A 13021-nucleotide genomic window follows, 5' to 3' on the forward strand; every position below is an offset into this window, starting at 1 on the left:
TTATGCTAGCTCCTAGCTCGAGCTAGTTATAGCTCGAGCGGGTAATATGGACAGGAGCCCGTATATATAACCCGCCAATACAATTCAAACACCTGCACAACACACACACTCACTCAGCCCAAACAACCGTTCACCTAACCCAAGGTTCATAAAGCTTATATATTTAATCAAAGTTACGTACATGACATGCACGTACTGGCAAGCAATCAAATGTTTGGAAGCGCGCGGGTGGGACCTGATATCCAGCTGGGAATGACTACAACAGTAAATAAACACAAGACATATATATACTCTATTAGCCACAACACAACCAGGCTTATATTTAATATGCCACAAATTAATCCTAATGCTAGCTCCTAGCTCCTAGCTCGAGCTAGTTATAGCAAGCGATCAAATGTTTGGAAGCGCAGCTGTGTACTCACGGTATCGCAACTGTGTATCCAAATCAAAGTCCTCCTGGTAAGAGTCTCTGTTGTCCGAGTTCTTCGATCTTGACTGCATCTTTCGGGAATGTAAACAAAGAAGCGCCGGCTGTGTACGTGTTGCTGCTGACTTCCCTCGCAAAATAGACACTTCGCACCGACAACTTTCTTCTTTGCTTGCTCAGCTTCTTTCTCCATAATGCAATGAACAAATTGCAACAGATTCACCAACACAGATGTCCAGAATACTGTGGAATAATGACATGAAAACAGAGCTATTTCGTATTGGCTTCAATGGTTTCCGAATACTTCCGTTTCAATGATTGACGTCACGCGCATACGTCATCCTCAGAGGCGTTTCGAACCGGAAATTTAGCGGGAAATTTAAAATTGCACTTTATAAGTTAACCCGGCCGTATTGGCATGTGTTGCAATGTTAAGATTTCATCATTGATATATAAACTATCAGACTGCGTGGTCGGTAGTAGTGGCTTTCAGTAGGCCTTTAAAGCTCAGTATTAATACGTATCACATTTGGAAGCAACCCTTTGGCGGGCTAAATCCAACTTTGGGGTTAGACAAAACATTTTTGCAGCAAAAATCAGCGCAAACATAACACAAACAACTGGGACATGTTTGTGGAGCTTTGGACACGGTCGGAGAGCTGGTGATGAATAACAACACGTTAACACCATAAAAAACATCAAACATTAACAACTTCAAAACCGTAACGGTACTAACAAAAAATGTTTGCAGCACAAACGATGGGGACAAGTTTGTGGGGATGTGGACCAGGTGGTGGGGCCAAGTTCACACAGGTGCTCACTGAAACATGACAGTGTGTGTGTGTGTTATGTGTCCTTACCTGAGCAGTGTGTCCATGTGTAAGCAGCGTTGCTGCAAGGCTCCATGGGAAAAGTGGTCACATCCCAGCAAGCTGTCAGGACGAGACAGGAAGACGCTGAGTCATGTTTATCATGTTTGACATTTTCAACAAGAGAGCTGATTGGACAATACAGTGGAGCACTTCCTGCTCTGTGATGGGAAGAAAAGCTTTGGTGGGAGCAGGAAGAGGAGGAGTCTGCTGGTCCAGCGGCTCCTCCTCGTCATGGAGCCAAATGTTTTTATAGAAGCGACACGGAGAAAATAGAAAGGGCGCTCGTGAGGACGACAGCTGCCTCTCATTTGAGCGGAGAGCAGTGTGAGGAACAATATACTGGAAGTAAACACCTTCCTCAAGTTCAAACAGTGAGAGAATCATCCATCCATTTTCTACCGCTTGTCTCTCTCGGGGTGGCGGGGGTGTTGGAGCCTATCCCAGCTGCATTCATACGTTGAAAAACTAATGCTGACATTTTAATATTATTTATTTTCTTTCATTTTGCATGTGAGTCACTTAATCCGCTTCCGGCTCATTATTACTCATTTGTGCGAATGAGGAGTGCAAGCTGTCAGCTAATAGGAGCAACCACACATGAGCAACACGCACTTTCATTTTCTTTATAGGCAGGGCTTAATGCTGGCGATGACGTGGCACTTTTTTCCTGTCTGGCTAATAATACAGCACAGACACAACTGATCACGATCCCTAATTATTCCACTTCCTGGATGTGTGCGTGTGTGTATATGTATATATATATATATATATATATATATATATATATATATATATATATATATATATATATATATATATATATATATATATATATATATATATATATATATATATATATATACTAAAGCTGCAACAACTAATCGATTAAATCGATTATAAAAATAGTTGGCGATTAATTTAGTCATCGATTCGTTGGATCTATGCTATGCGCGTGCGCTGAGGCAAATTTTTTTTTTTTTATAAACCTTTGTTTATAAACTGCAACATGTACAAACAATAATCAAAATAAGTACGGTGCCAGTATGCTGTTTTTTGTCAATAAAATACTGGAAAGGACAGAAATGTAGTTTGTCTCTTTTTTCCGATTATTAATCGAATAATCGAAGTAACAATCGACAGATTAATCGATTACCAAATTAATCGTTAGTTGCAGCCCTAATATACACACACACGTATATATATATATATATATATATATATATATATACACACACACACACACACACACATATATATATATTACACACACACACGCACACTCACATATATATATATATATATATATATATATATATATATATATATATATATATATATATATATATATATATATTACACACATATACTGTATATATATACAGTATATATATATATATATCCATCCATCCATCCATTTTCTACCGCTTAATCCCTTTGGAGTTGCTGGAGCCTATCTCAGCTACAATCGGGCGGAATTCACACACACATATATATATATATACACACACACACACACACACACACACACACACACACACACACACACACACACACACACACACACACACACACACACACACACACACACACACACACACACACATCCAGGAAGTGGAATAATTAGGGATCTATATATATACACACACACACACCCATTAAGTGGAATAATTAGGAATCTAATTATTGTGTGTGTGTATGTGAATGTGTATATATATATACTGTATATATATATACAGTATATATACATATATATATATATACATACATACATATATTTACTGTATATATACACACACACACACACACACACACACACACACACACACACACACACACACACACACACACACACACACACACACACACACACACACACACTTAGACAAACTTTATTGATCCACAAGGGAAATTGTTCCACACAGTAGCTCAGTTACAAAGGATGGAAAGGGTAAGGATGGAAAGGATAATGCAGGTACAAAGTAGACTAAAAAATTACCATAGTAGCAATATAAAATAAAACATATGTAATATTTACATATTATATATACAGTATATAATATATAATATTATATTTTTGCATAATATATACAACACACACACACACTAGCCGCACTGGACTATAAGCCACAGATAGATACGTTGTGAAATTAGTTATTTACACAGAAATATTTTATAAATGTTTATTTACATAGCATAGTTCTTTCCAGTAAAACGGCTGATCAAACAAAACAGAAGTCATGGTCATGGACCCACTAGCTGCGCAAGCTCGCTCTCCAATCAGCTAAACAGACTCAATAACTCCACAGTGACGTTTTGGTGAATTTACTGAGGAATTTGTGAAACTGAAACAATACAAAAATACTACCTTTGTAAGTTAATAATACTAACACAGACACTTTTCAACATGTTAGCGTATTAGTTATTGCTAACGACGCTAGCTTGATTACATTACGATAGCACATACAACTATGCACATACAGACATCACACATGGGACACTTCAGTAAGAATTGTTTTAGTTATATTGTAAAACTAATATACGTTGCATGGAGTGAGGAATGAAGAATCCATACGAGTATATGAACGGTTAGAAGACGGAACAACACTTGTACTTCCGGTTGAAAGCTCAGTTTGAACATAAGGGCAATGTAGCATGGCAGCACCATAAGATGGCGCCATGGCACAAACAATAACACAGCTTTTCAGTTTATTTGCTTTTTTTAAAAAACTATTTTCATTATGGCCATCGAGCGAAAATATCCATCAATTAGCCGCATCGTATTATAAGCGTAGGGAAAAAATAGCGGATTATAGTCCGGGATTTACAGTAGTTATTTCTTTGAATAAAACTTGGTTGTAATATTGCAGTGTGTGTATAAATACGTTACGAGCACATTCAACAATACCGCGATAATAACAACTGCTATGACAATTTAGGTCACTATAACCGTGATGTGAAATGTTCATGTCGTTACATCCAGGGTGGGGGGCATGCACTACATCGTTTAAAGTTAGTTGCTCGTACGATAGCGTGTGCTGTGGAGAAGGGGTTAAGAAAACAAGGCCTGAGGCTGCGGTGAAGAGTCAGCTGGTGTCTGCGCGGTGACGTGTCGACGAAGGTGTGACTGACTAGAAAGCAGAGAAACCAGTCGTCACCTGGCAAAGAAGGAGAGGAAGGCTGAGGTATGCAGGCCAGCAAGTCAACACCAAGATGGCTGAGAGGTTGAGCAACTTGTCCAGCATCACGTGGAAGGACGTATCTGTGGCCCAAGTGACGACGAAGAAGCTTCACGAACATGACATGCACTTGACTTATGATTTGTAAACCTTTCAGATGTCATGTTAATAAACACTGCTTCAAATCAGGTCTGGCAAAGCTAACTCATTAACGTACACCGTTCAAAAAATTAGGTATAAATGCAGATTAGGCACAATTATCTTGACAGTCCACGCTCCTTTACCTTACCTGAAAGGTGTGTTATTATACGGTCAGTGATCAGGTCAACAATATGCCAGAAAAGCAACTTTACATAAGACCAAAGTCCTTTTCCTTGCATTTTGTGGCTTTTAATGTTTACCTTATCCCAATAAACATCTGTTCAGTATTTTAACATAAAAGTGTTTGATTGTGAGGCATTACAAGCCACAAAATGCAACGGGTCCATCAGACCCACAAACGCTGGCTGAGTAACAACAATATGAACGTTGCACGGAAAATTTATCTGCCAGTTTCTGCATCCCACAGAGATTATTCTTTTGTGTTTCTGCACCTGCGGTTCCCACACAAGGTTGCAACATTGTTTGTCAACACTGTCTGCTCTCATTTTCTGTGTACCTACACTCTGTCCTCCTCCTGTCTAGGCCTGCTGTGTGTGTGTGTGTGTGGTACACAGAACATCAATTTCCACACTTCTATTAGCCCCGGGTCCAGTGGACCCGGACATCTTATATGTAATAGAAATGTGTAGGGGGGTTGTATGGTGTGTGGTCATTAAGTATGTATTCTGATATATGTTCTTCACAGAAAATGAGCCAAAGTCAGAGAGTCTCAGTTTGAAAAAGTAATTAATTGTATAATTTTTCTTTTAATAAAAAATGAAAACGGGTCCCACAGATCCGAACACCACACAAGGGATATTGTAGCCATGAATTCTCTTATCTTCGAAGCACAACAGGTTTAAATAAAAACAACCGCTAGCAAGAACGCTGCGAGTACATCGACAACAAGCCTTGTTCTCGCAGAATTGTTCGTAATGTGCACTTCGTACTTGACTGTTAGCAAGTTTTGATCAAACTAGAATATGTGCGATTTCAGAGAAATCGTGTATGAATGCTGTATTTGCGTGAGCTGCAAGTATGCGCGAGCCGAACTGAAATGCTAACGTTAGCATGCTAATGGTTAACATGTTAGCATGTGTCATGTACCGAGAATATAAACTGTAAGGAGCATGCCTGCGAAAATGGCAACAAAAACAAAGTTAGCATGCTTATGCTAAAAGGTAACAAGTTTTAAGTTTAATTATTCTGGGGAAAATTGTTGCAAAATTAGCCAAAAAAGTTAGCATGTTAACGTTTGCATATGTCAAGTATCAATTTATATGACTATGGGGTAAACGGTTGCAAAATTTGCTAAAAAGTTAGTATGCTAATGTTGCATGATCTAGTAGCCTTAGCATGATAACAGCGAGCATAAGTTGAGTTTTGAAGTTAGCTGGGGTAAACTGTTGCAAAATTAGCCAAAAAAGCTAGCATGCTAATGTAACATATTATTACGCTAATGTTAACATGCCAACAGTTAGCTTGTGCCATGTACCAAGTTATATGACTCTGGGGTAGAGGGTTGGAAAATGTGTAAAAATAAATAAATAAATATAATTAAAAAATTTAAGTTAGCGTGCTAATGTTAGCATGTGTCACATTCGAAGTTGTATGACTAAAGAAATCAAAAAAGAAACAAATATAGTGTAAATCAACTTACAACAAAGAATAACACTATTTTTTAGTCTGTAACAGAAAACATTTTAAGTGCATCAATTTGCCTGAAAAAAAAAAAAAAGGTGTCCTTTTTTTAAACTATAAACATTTTTTGACCGACTTGAACCATTTGATACTGAAAAATATAACAAAATAAACGGAATAAACAATAATAATACATTCAAATTGATTGGCAACATTAACACAGTTACACAATGTATAAAACACTTTAACATACAAAACAAAAATTAATAAAACAAATTGTGCCGAATTTTTTAAATCAAAATAATGAAGTCAGGATTTAATGTTTACATTGAGTAGTTCTGTAGTGCACAGCTCATCAAAACAGGGTTTGAAGCATGATACTGATAAAGCATGTTCCCAGGGTCCCACACGCACACCACTACTTGAGACGGACTGCAAAATTGCATTAGAGTCAAGATATCCGGGTCTTTCTTTAAGATAATCATGTAAACAAGTAATTAATTGCGATTGGTGGTGATTAATGTGATTAATCAGATTTTTTTTTAAACATATATTAACAGCACACATTCAAACCAATCCTAAAAGCACCAAACTGATCACCAATTAAAGATGAGATGTAAGATGAGGACATGATGTCCACTGTCCTAGCGGTCAGCTGACAAACGTTAACAGAGGTCAGAGGTGGGCAGAGGTCAGAGGTGAGCACAGAGGTCAGGGTTGAGAGTGACTTCAGAGGGATGAGTGCAGGTATCAGCCTGCAGGATTAAGACAAATCCTCTTCCCCATCCCTGCTCTTTACTTAAGTCAAAGTAAAGTCAAGTATAAACCCAATGGTCGGTATGTTCATGGTTTCCCCCTAACGTAATGGTGGCGCACCGCCACGGCAAAATTCAAGACGCCACACCTTAAAAACACGTGTTTTTACGTGAAAACAAATTAAAGTGATATCATGTATTGCAGCCGGCAGAAGAAGTCGCACAACGTCTAACGCTATTTTTTAACTTTAATTGGCAATCTTATGCTAAAAAGCGGCCCAATTAAAACAGTATTCCCTCCCGTGCACACACGTCTGTCTCCGCGCTTCACTCCTAGACACAACAACACTTCCTCACTCTCCGCCAATCCCCTTACAGGCATGTTCATACTTGCCAACCCTCCCGTTTTTAGCGGGAGACTCCCGGTATTCAGCGCCTCTTCCGATAACCTCCCGGCAGAAATTTTCTCCCGACAAACTCCCGGTATTCAGCCGGAGCTGGAGGCCACGCCCCCTCCAACTCAATGCGGACCTGAGTGGGGACAGCCTGTTCTCACGTCCGCTTTCCCACAATATAAACAGCTTGTCTGCCTAATGACCTCATAACATCTACGGCTTTTAGAGGGTAGAGTGCACAACTGCGCACACAACAAGGAGACGAAGCAGAAGAACGAGGAAGTTACAGACATGGTGACGCCGTCGACGAGCAAGATGAAGAAATACGCTTGCAAGTTCCAAAACGAATGGAAACAAGAATTTCAGTTCATCCAGGACAGTTCGAAGGGGAAGGGGTATGTTGCCTGTACATTTTGTAGAACAGACTTCTCCATTGAACATGGTGGCCGAAATGATATACTCATTCATGAACGGAGAAGTTAAACAGGACAATGCTGCCATCTACTGGATAGCCTCCAGTACACTGAAGTTCAAGTATTTATTTTATTTATATGTATAAATAAATAAATATATATATATAGCTAGAATTCACTGAAAGTCAAGTATTTCATACATATATATATACTGTATATATATATATACTGTATATATATATAATGTATATATATATATATATATATATATATATATATATATATATATATATATATATATATATATATATATATATATATATATATATATATATATATATATATGAAATACTTGAGTTGGTGAATTCTAGCTGTAAATAAACTCTCCTCTTAATCACGCCCCCAACCACCCCCCCAACCACGCCCCCCCATCCCCGACAACACCGCCCCCCACCTCCCGATATCGGAGGTCTCAAGGTTGGCAAGTATGGGCATGTTTGCTATCATGACAACAATGATCATCAAATCAAAACTATTAACATAAAACATTAACACCAGCAGGTTGTTGCAGTACGGGAAAAAAAAAAAAAATATATATATACACACACACACACACGTGTGTGTGTATATATATATATATATATATATACACACACACACACACACACACGTGGGGCTGCAACTAACGATTAATTTGATAATCGATTAATCTGTCGATTATTACTTCGAATAATCGATTACTGATCGAAATAAAAGAGACCAACTACATTACTATCGTTTCCAGTATTTTATTCAAAAAAAAAACCAGCATACTGGAACCATACTTATTTTGATTATTGTTTCTCAGCTGTTGTTGTTGCAGTTTATAAATAAAGGTTTATCAAAAATATATATATATATATATATATATATATATATATATATATATATATATATATATATATATATATATATATATATATATATAAAATTTAAAAAAATTAAAAAATTGCCTCTGCGAATCGATGACTAAATTAATCGCCAACTATTTTTATAATCGATTTTATCGATTAGTTGTTGCAGCCCTACACATATGTACAGTATCTTTGTAATCTAGGGGCAGTTCTATCAGTCCAAGTACAGTTAAGTATAAATCCAATAGTCGGTATGTTCTATTAATCAAATTAAAGTTAAGTATAAACGCAATGGACAGTCCAAGTACAGTTAAGTATAATTCTAAGTATGTCCCATCACTGTCACAAGGCGTAACAAAGACGGGGCTTCAAGGTTACTGTGCAGCCACTGTGGCTGGCGAGCACGTCTGAATTATTCACTGGATGAGAGTATTTAAAGCAGAGATCAATAGCATTCAAGTCAACATGGACGCTGCTTCCACCTTCAAACTGCATCAGAGAACACTGTGGAGACACGCAACAGTAAATAAGCAACATATGGCTTTAGTCAGCGAAAATTAACAATGAGTAAATTTTATTATGAAGTGTTTTCATGTCATACAGAGATTCTTTAAAAAAAAAAAAACAATGAAGGGGACAGCGTGCTAAGCTATTTATGTCAATATACACTTGTATTCATACACGTAACCGGAAGAACTACCTTTTTAAATTGGAGACAATTCAAACCATAAGCACTTAAAACGGGTCGGCAACTTCGGCTCTAAATTAGTTGCTCCCTGGAACTTTTTCAAACATTTATTAAAATGGAAAAAGGGGGGCAAACATATTTTTTGTTTTGATATGGTTTCTGTAGGAGGACAAACATGACACAAACCTTCCTAATTGTTAGAAATCCCACTGTTTATATTAAACATGCTTCACTGATTAGTATTTGGCGAGCGCCATTTTGTCCTAATTTCGGCGGACCCCGAACTCACCGTATTTTGTTTAGATGTACAGCTTTCTCCGACCATGCCACAGAAAGACATGTTTTATGCCATTCCTTCATTGTTTCATTTTGTCCACCAAACGTTTTGTGCTGTGAGTGAATGCACAAAAGGTGAGCTTTGTTGATGTTATTGACTTGTGTGGAGTGCTAATCAGGCATATTTGGTCAGTGTATGACTGCAAGCTAATCCATGCTAACATGCTATTTAGGCTAGCTGTATGTACATATTGCATCATTGTGCCTCGTTTTCAGGTATATATTTGAGCTCACTTATTTTCCTTTACTTAAGTCCTCTGTGTATTTAATTGACATTTGCATGCCTCATGACACGTTATCTTGGCTGCATTTCTGATTGTTTGTGTGCCATGTTGTTACAGACCACAGCAAACATTACCCTGCTTGCAAAGATTGTAATAAATCCATTAGAAGAAGACAGCCTGCCGTTTCCTTTAACTTGGACACACACATCTATACCTTTGGCCATTCTTAGTCAGTCATGTCCAGGAGCTATTTCACCCTCTGAGAAGTTTTCCAATGTTGTAAAAAAAATATAACAATTTCCACATTTCTGTCAACAAAGATTTGTGTCAGCCTGCGACACAGTCATTTTGATAGTAGGCTAATATAGCTAACATAGACACTTACATCACGTGTTGTCTTCATTATTACACTTATATAAGACTTTTAAAGTCATTTTGATAGTAGGCTAATATAGCTAATATAGACACATCATGTGTTGTCTTCATTATTACACTTATATAAGACTTTCAAAGTCATTTTGATAGTAGGCTAATATAGCTAATATAGACACTTACATCATGTGTTGCCTTCATTATTACACTTATATAAGACTTTTAAAGTCATTTTGATAGTAGGCTAATATAGACACTTACATCATGTGTTGCCTTCATTATAACACTTATATTAGGCGTTTAATTTTTTGTGGATTTCGTGCAATCAAAGTCAACATTTTCTGGACCAAGTTATTGTGCATAGAAGATTAAGAAGGAAGAGGACAAGTATTTTGGCTCTGGCAGTTTTGCTTCGATGCAAGCAGTAGGAGACAGGAGTGGTGGAAGTTTCATGTGAATTCCTGAAACATTTTATTTTCACCAGTTTTCTGCCCCGTTGTCAACTATTTATTTTGCAACCGTCTATTTTGGCGAATAATTAAAGGCTGATCCTTCACTGTCCTTTTATCTGGGTAGCCTCCCTTTTTCTTGCTTTGTCTCCTCAGACAAAATTTTCGTTTCTTTGTCTGTTTAACAGCTTCGACCATGATTGCAGTAATTGCATGTAGGCGTTCTTCTTCTTTTAGTTTTCTTGCGGCACGCAGGTGATCGCACCGACTTCCCGTTTTTTTAACAAATGGGGAAAGGGGAAGTGACATATGCCCTAAAGCAAGTCAGCACATTTGCAGTTTTTTGTGTGTCTGGGTTCCTGCCCCCCTCCTCAAAAGTCACTAAGTGCCAGTGAGAGCTTAATACAGACCCCCTCAGGCCATGGCAGAGGTGTCCCTCAGCTACTTGTAAGTCCATGTATCAACCCATAAGTCAAGTTTGAAAAGTTACTTAGTGCTGCTTTAATAAACACATACATGAAGGAATCACAGTTTGGTATAAAGTGGAAAAAAAGCTATACAGTTATACACGATGAAGGTTGGCTTAATTTCCGCTAGCTTACTGTTAACATTATTCATGTACAGTCAAATATCATTTATTTCCTCTTTTTCTGGCAAGCCCAGGGTCTAGAACAGGGGTAGGCAACCCAAAACGTTGAAAGAGCCATATTGGACCAAAAATGAATCTGTCTGGAATCGCAAAAAATTAAAAGCCTACTATCAAAATGACTATGTGTTGCAGGCTGAAGCAAATCTTCGTTGACAGAAATGTTGAAATGTAATATTTATTCAACACATTTTTACAACATTAGAAAATCACAGGTGAAATAACTCCTGGAAATTACTGGCTTTTAATGGCCAAAAGGTATAGATGTGTGTGTCCAAGTTAAAGGAAACGGCAGGCTGTCTTCTTTTAATAGATTTTTTACAATCTTTGGCAAGCTGGGTAATGTTTGCTGTGGTCTGGAACAACATGGCACACAAACAACTAACAGAAAAGCAGCCAGTATTACATACAGATAATGTGTCATGAGACACGCAAAACTAAATTATATACAAAGAGGATAAAAGTAAAGGATATTAAATCAGCTCAAATATACCTACAAATGAGGCATAATGGTGCAATATGTACTGTACATTAGGGGTGTAACGGTACGTATTTTGTATTGAACCGTTTCGGTACGGGGACTTCGGTTCGGTACAGGGGTGTACCGAACGAGTTTCTAAGTTAAAGTCTTAACAAGCTGCTTTGCTTCTTCTGCCTCTGTTTCAGCACTCAGCATTGTCCCACCCACACAACCATCTGATTGGTACACACAAAGCAGTAACAGCCAATCAGCAGTGCGTATTCAGAGCGCATGTCGTCCGTGCTTCTGCGGTGGGGTTAGCAGATAGGTGTTTAGCAGGTGAGCATAAGGCAGCATACTCTCCCCAAATTATAATAAACACCTCCCAGTCAACTACTAGTAACATCACTATGAGCCCGTTGACCTTCTAGAAACTTAAAACTGCAGCTCAGCTCGCTCGCAGTCCTGGCTTGAGGTGAAGGCTAATTCGCTTTTAGCGTAGCGTTAGCTCATTTTGCGGTGTGCGTGTGTGTGTGTAGTCTCTCCTATTGCTTATTCTTATTGCTTGTACTATTTTTTCAGCTATAATTACATTAATCATTAGTAATGTAGCAGCCTAGTTTTGAATGGCAGGGTCCCTGCTATCACATGTTGATAAAAATATAACATTTACATAATAAAAATCAACTACAGGCTTACCAAATGCTGTAATAAATTAAGCAGGATGAGTTGACTTGAAACTGTTTAATGTTGCACTTTTTATATGTAGAAGAAAAGTTTTGTCATTCTATTTAATCTGAGCATCAACTTGAGGCAGTTTAATGTTGATTAACGTGGGCAGAATTATTATTGTGTTCCCAATGTTAAAAGGATAAAGCCATTGTTTACACATTTGCTAAACAAATAACCAAAAAATTTATATTTTGTTGTTTTCTTACTGTACCGAAAATGAACCGAACTGTGACCTCTGAACCGAGGTACGTACAAAACCGAAATGTTTGTGTACCGTTACACCCCTACTGTACATACAGCTAGCCTAAATAGCATGTTAGCATTGATTAGCTTGCAGTCATGTACTGACCAAATATGCCTAATAAGCACTCCAACAAGTCAATAACATCAACAAAGTGCAC

At 37.8% G+C, this 13021-nt stretch overlaps 1 protein-coding gene across 1 annotated transcript in view; it reads right to left on the reverse strand.

Moving 5' to 3' along the window:
• LOC133657761 (bone morphogenetic protein receptor type-1A-like) overlaps window positions 1–13021 on the reverse strand; it is a 56471-nt gene that overhangs the window by 32811 nt on the left and 10639 nt on the right. Inside the window, exon 2 of the mRNA XM_062059457.1 lies at window positions 1288–1359. The gene's annotated coding sequence lies outside the window, so the exon portion shown is untranslated. The remainder of the gene's footprint in view (window positions 1–1287; window positions 1360–13021) is intronic.

The sequence above is a fragment of the Entelurus aequoreus genome, linkage group LG09 (assembly GCF_033978785.1).
Source record: "Entelurus aequoreus isolate RoL-2023_Sb linkage group LG09, RoL_Eaeq_v1.1, whole genome shotgun sequence".
Classification (NCBI taxonomy): domain Eukaryota; kingdom Metazoa; phylum Chordata; class Actinopteri; order Syngnathiformes; family Syngnathidae; genus Entelurus; species Entelurus aequoreus.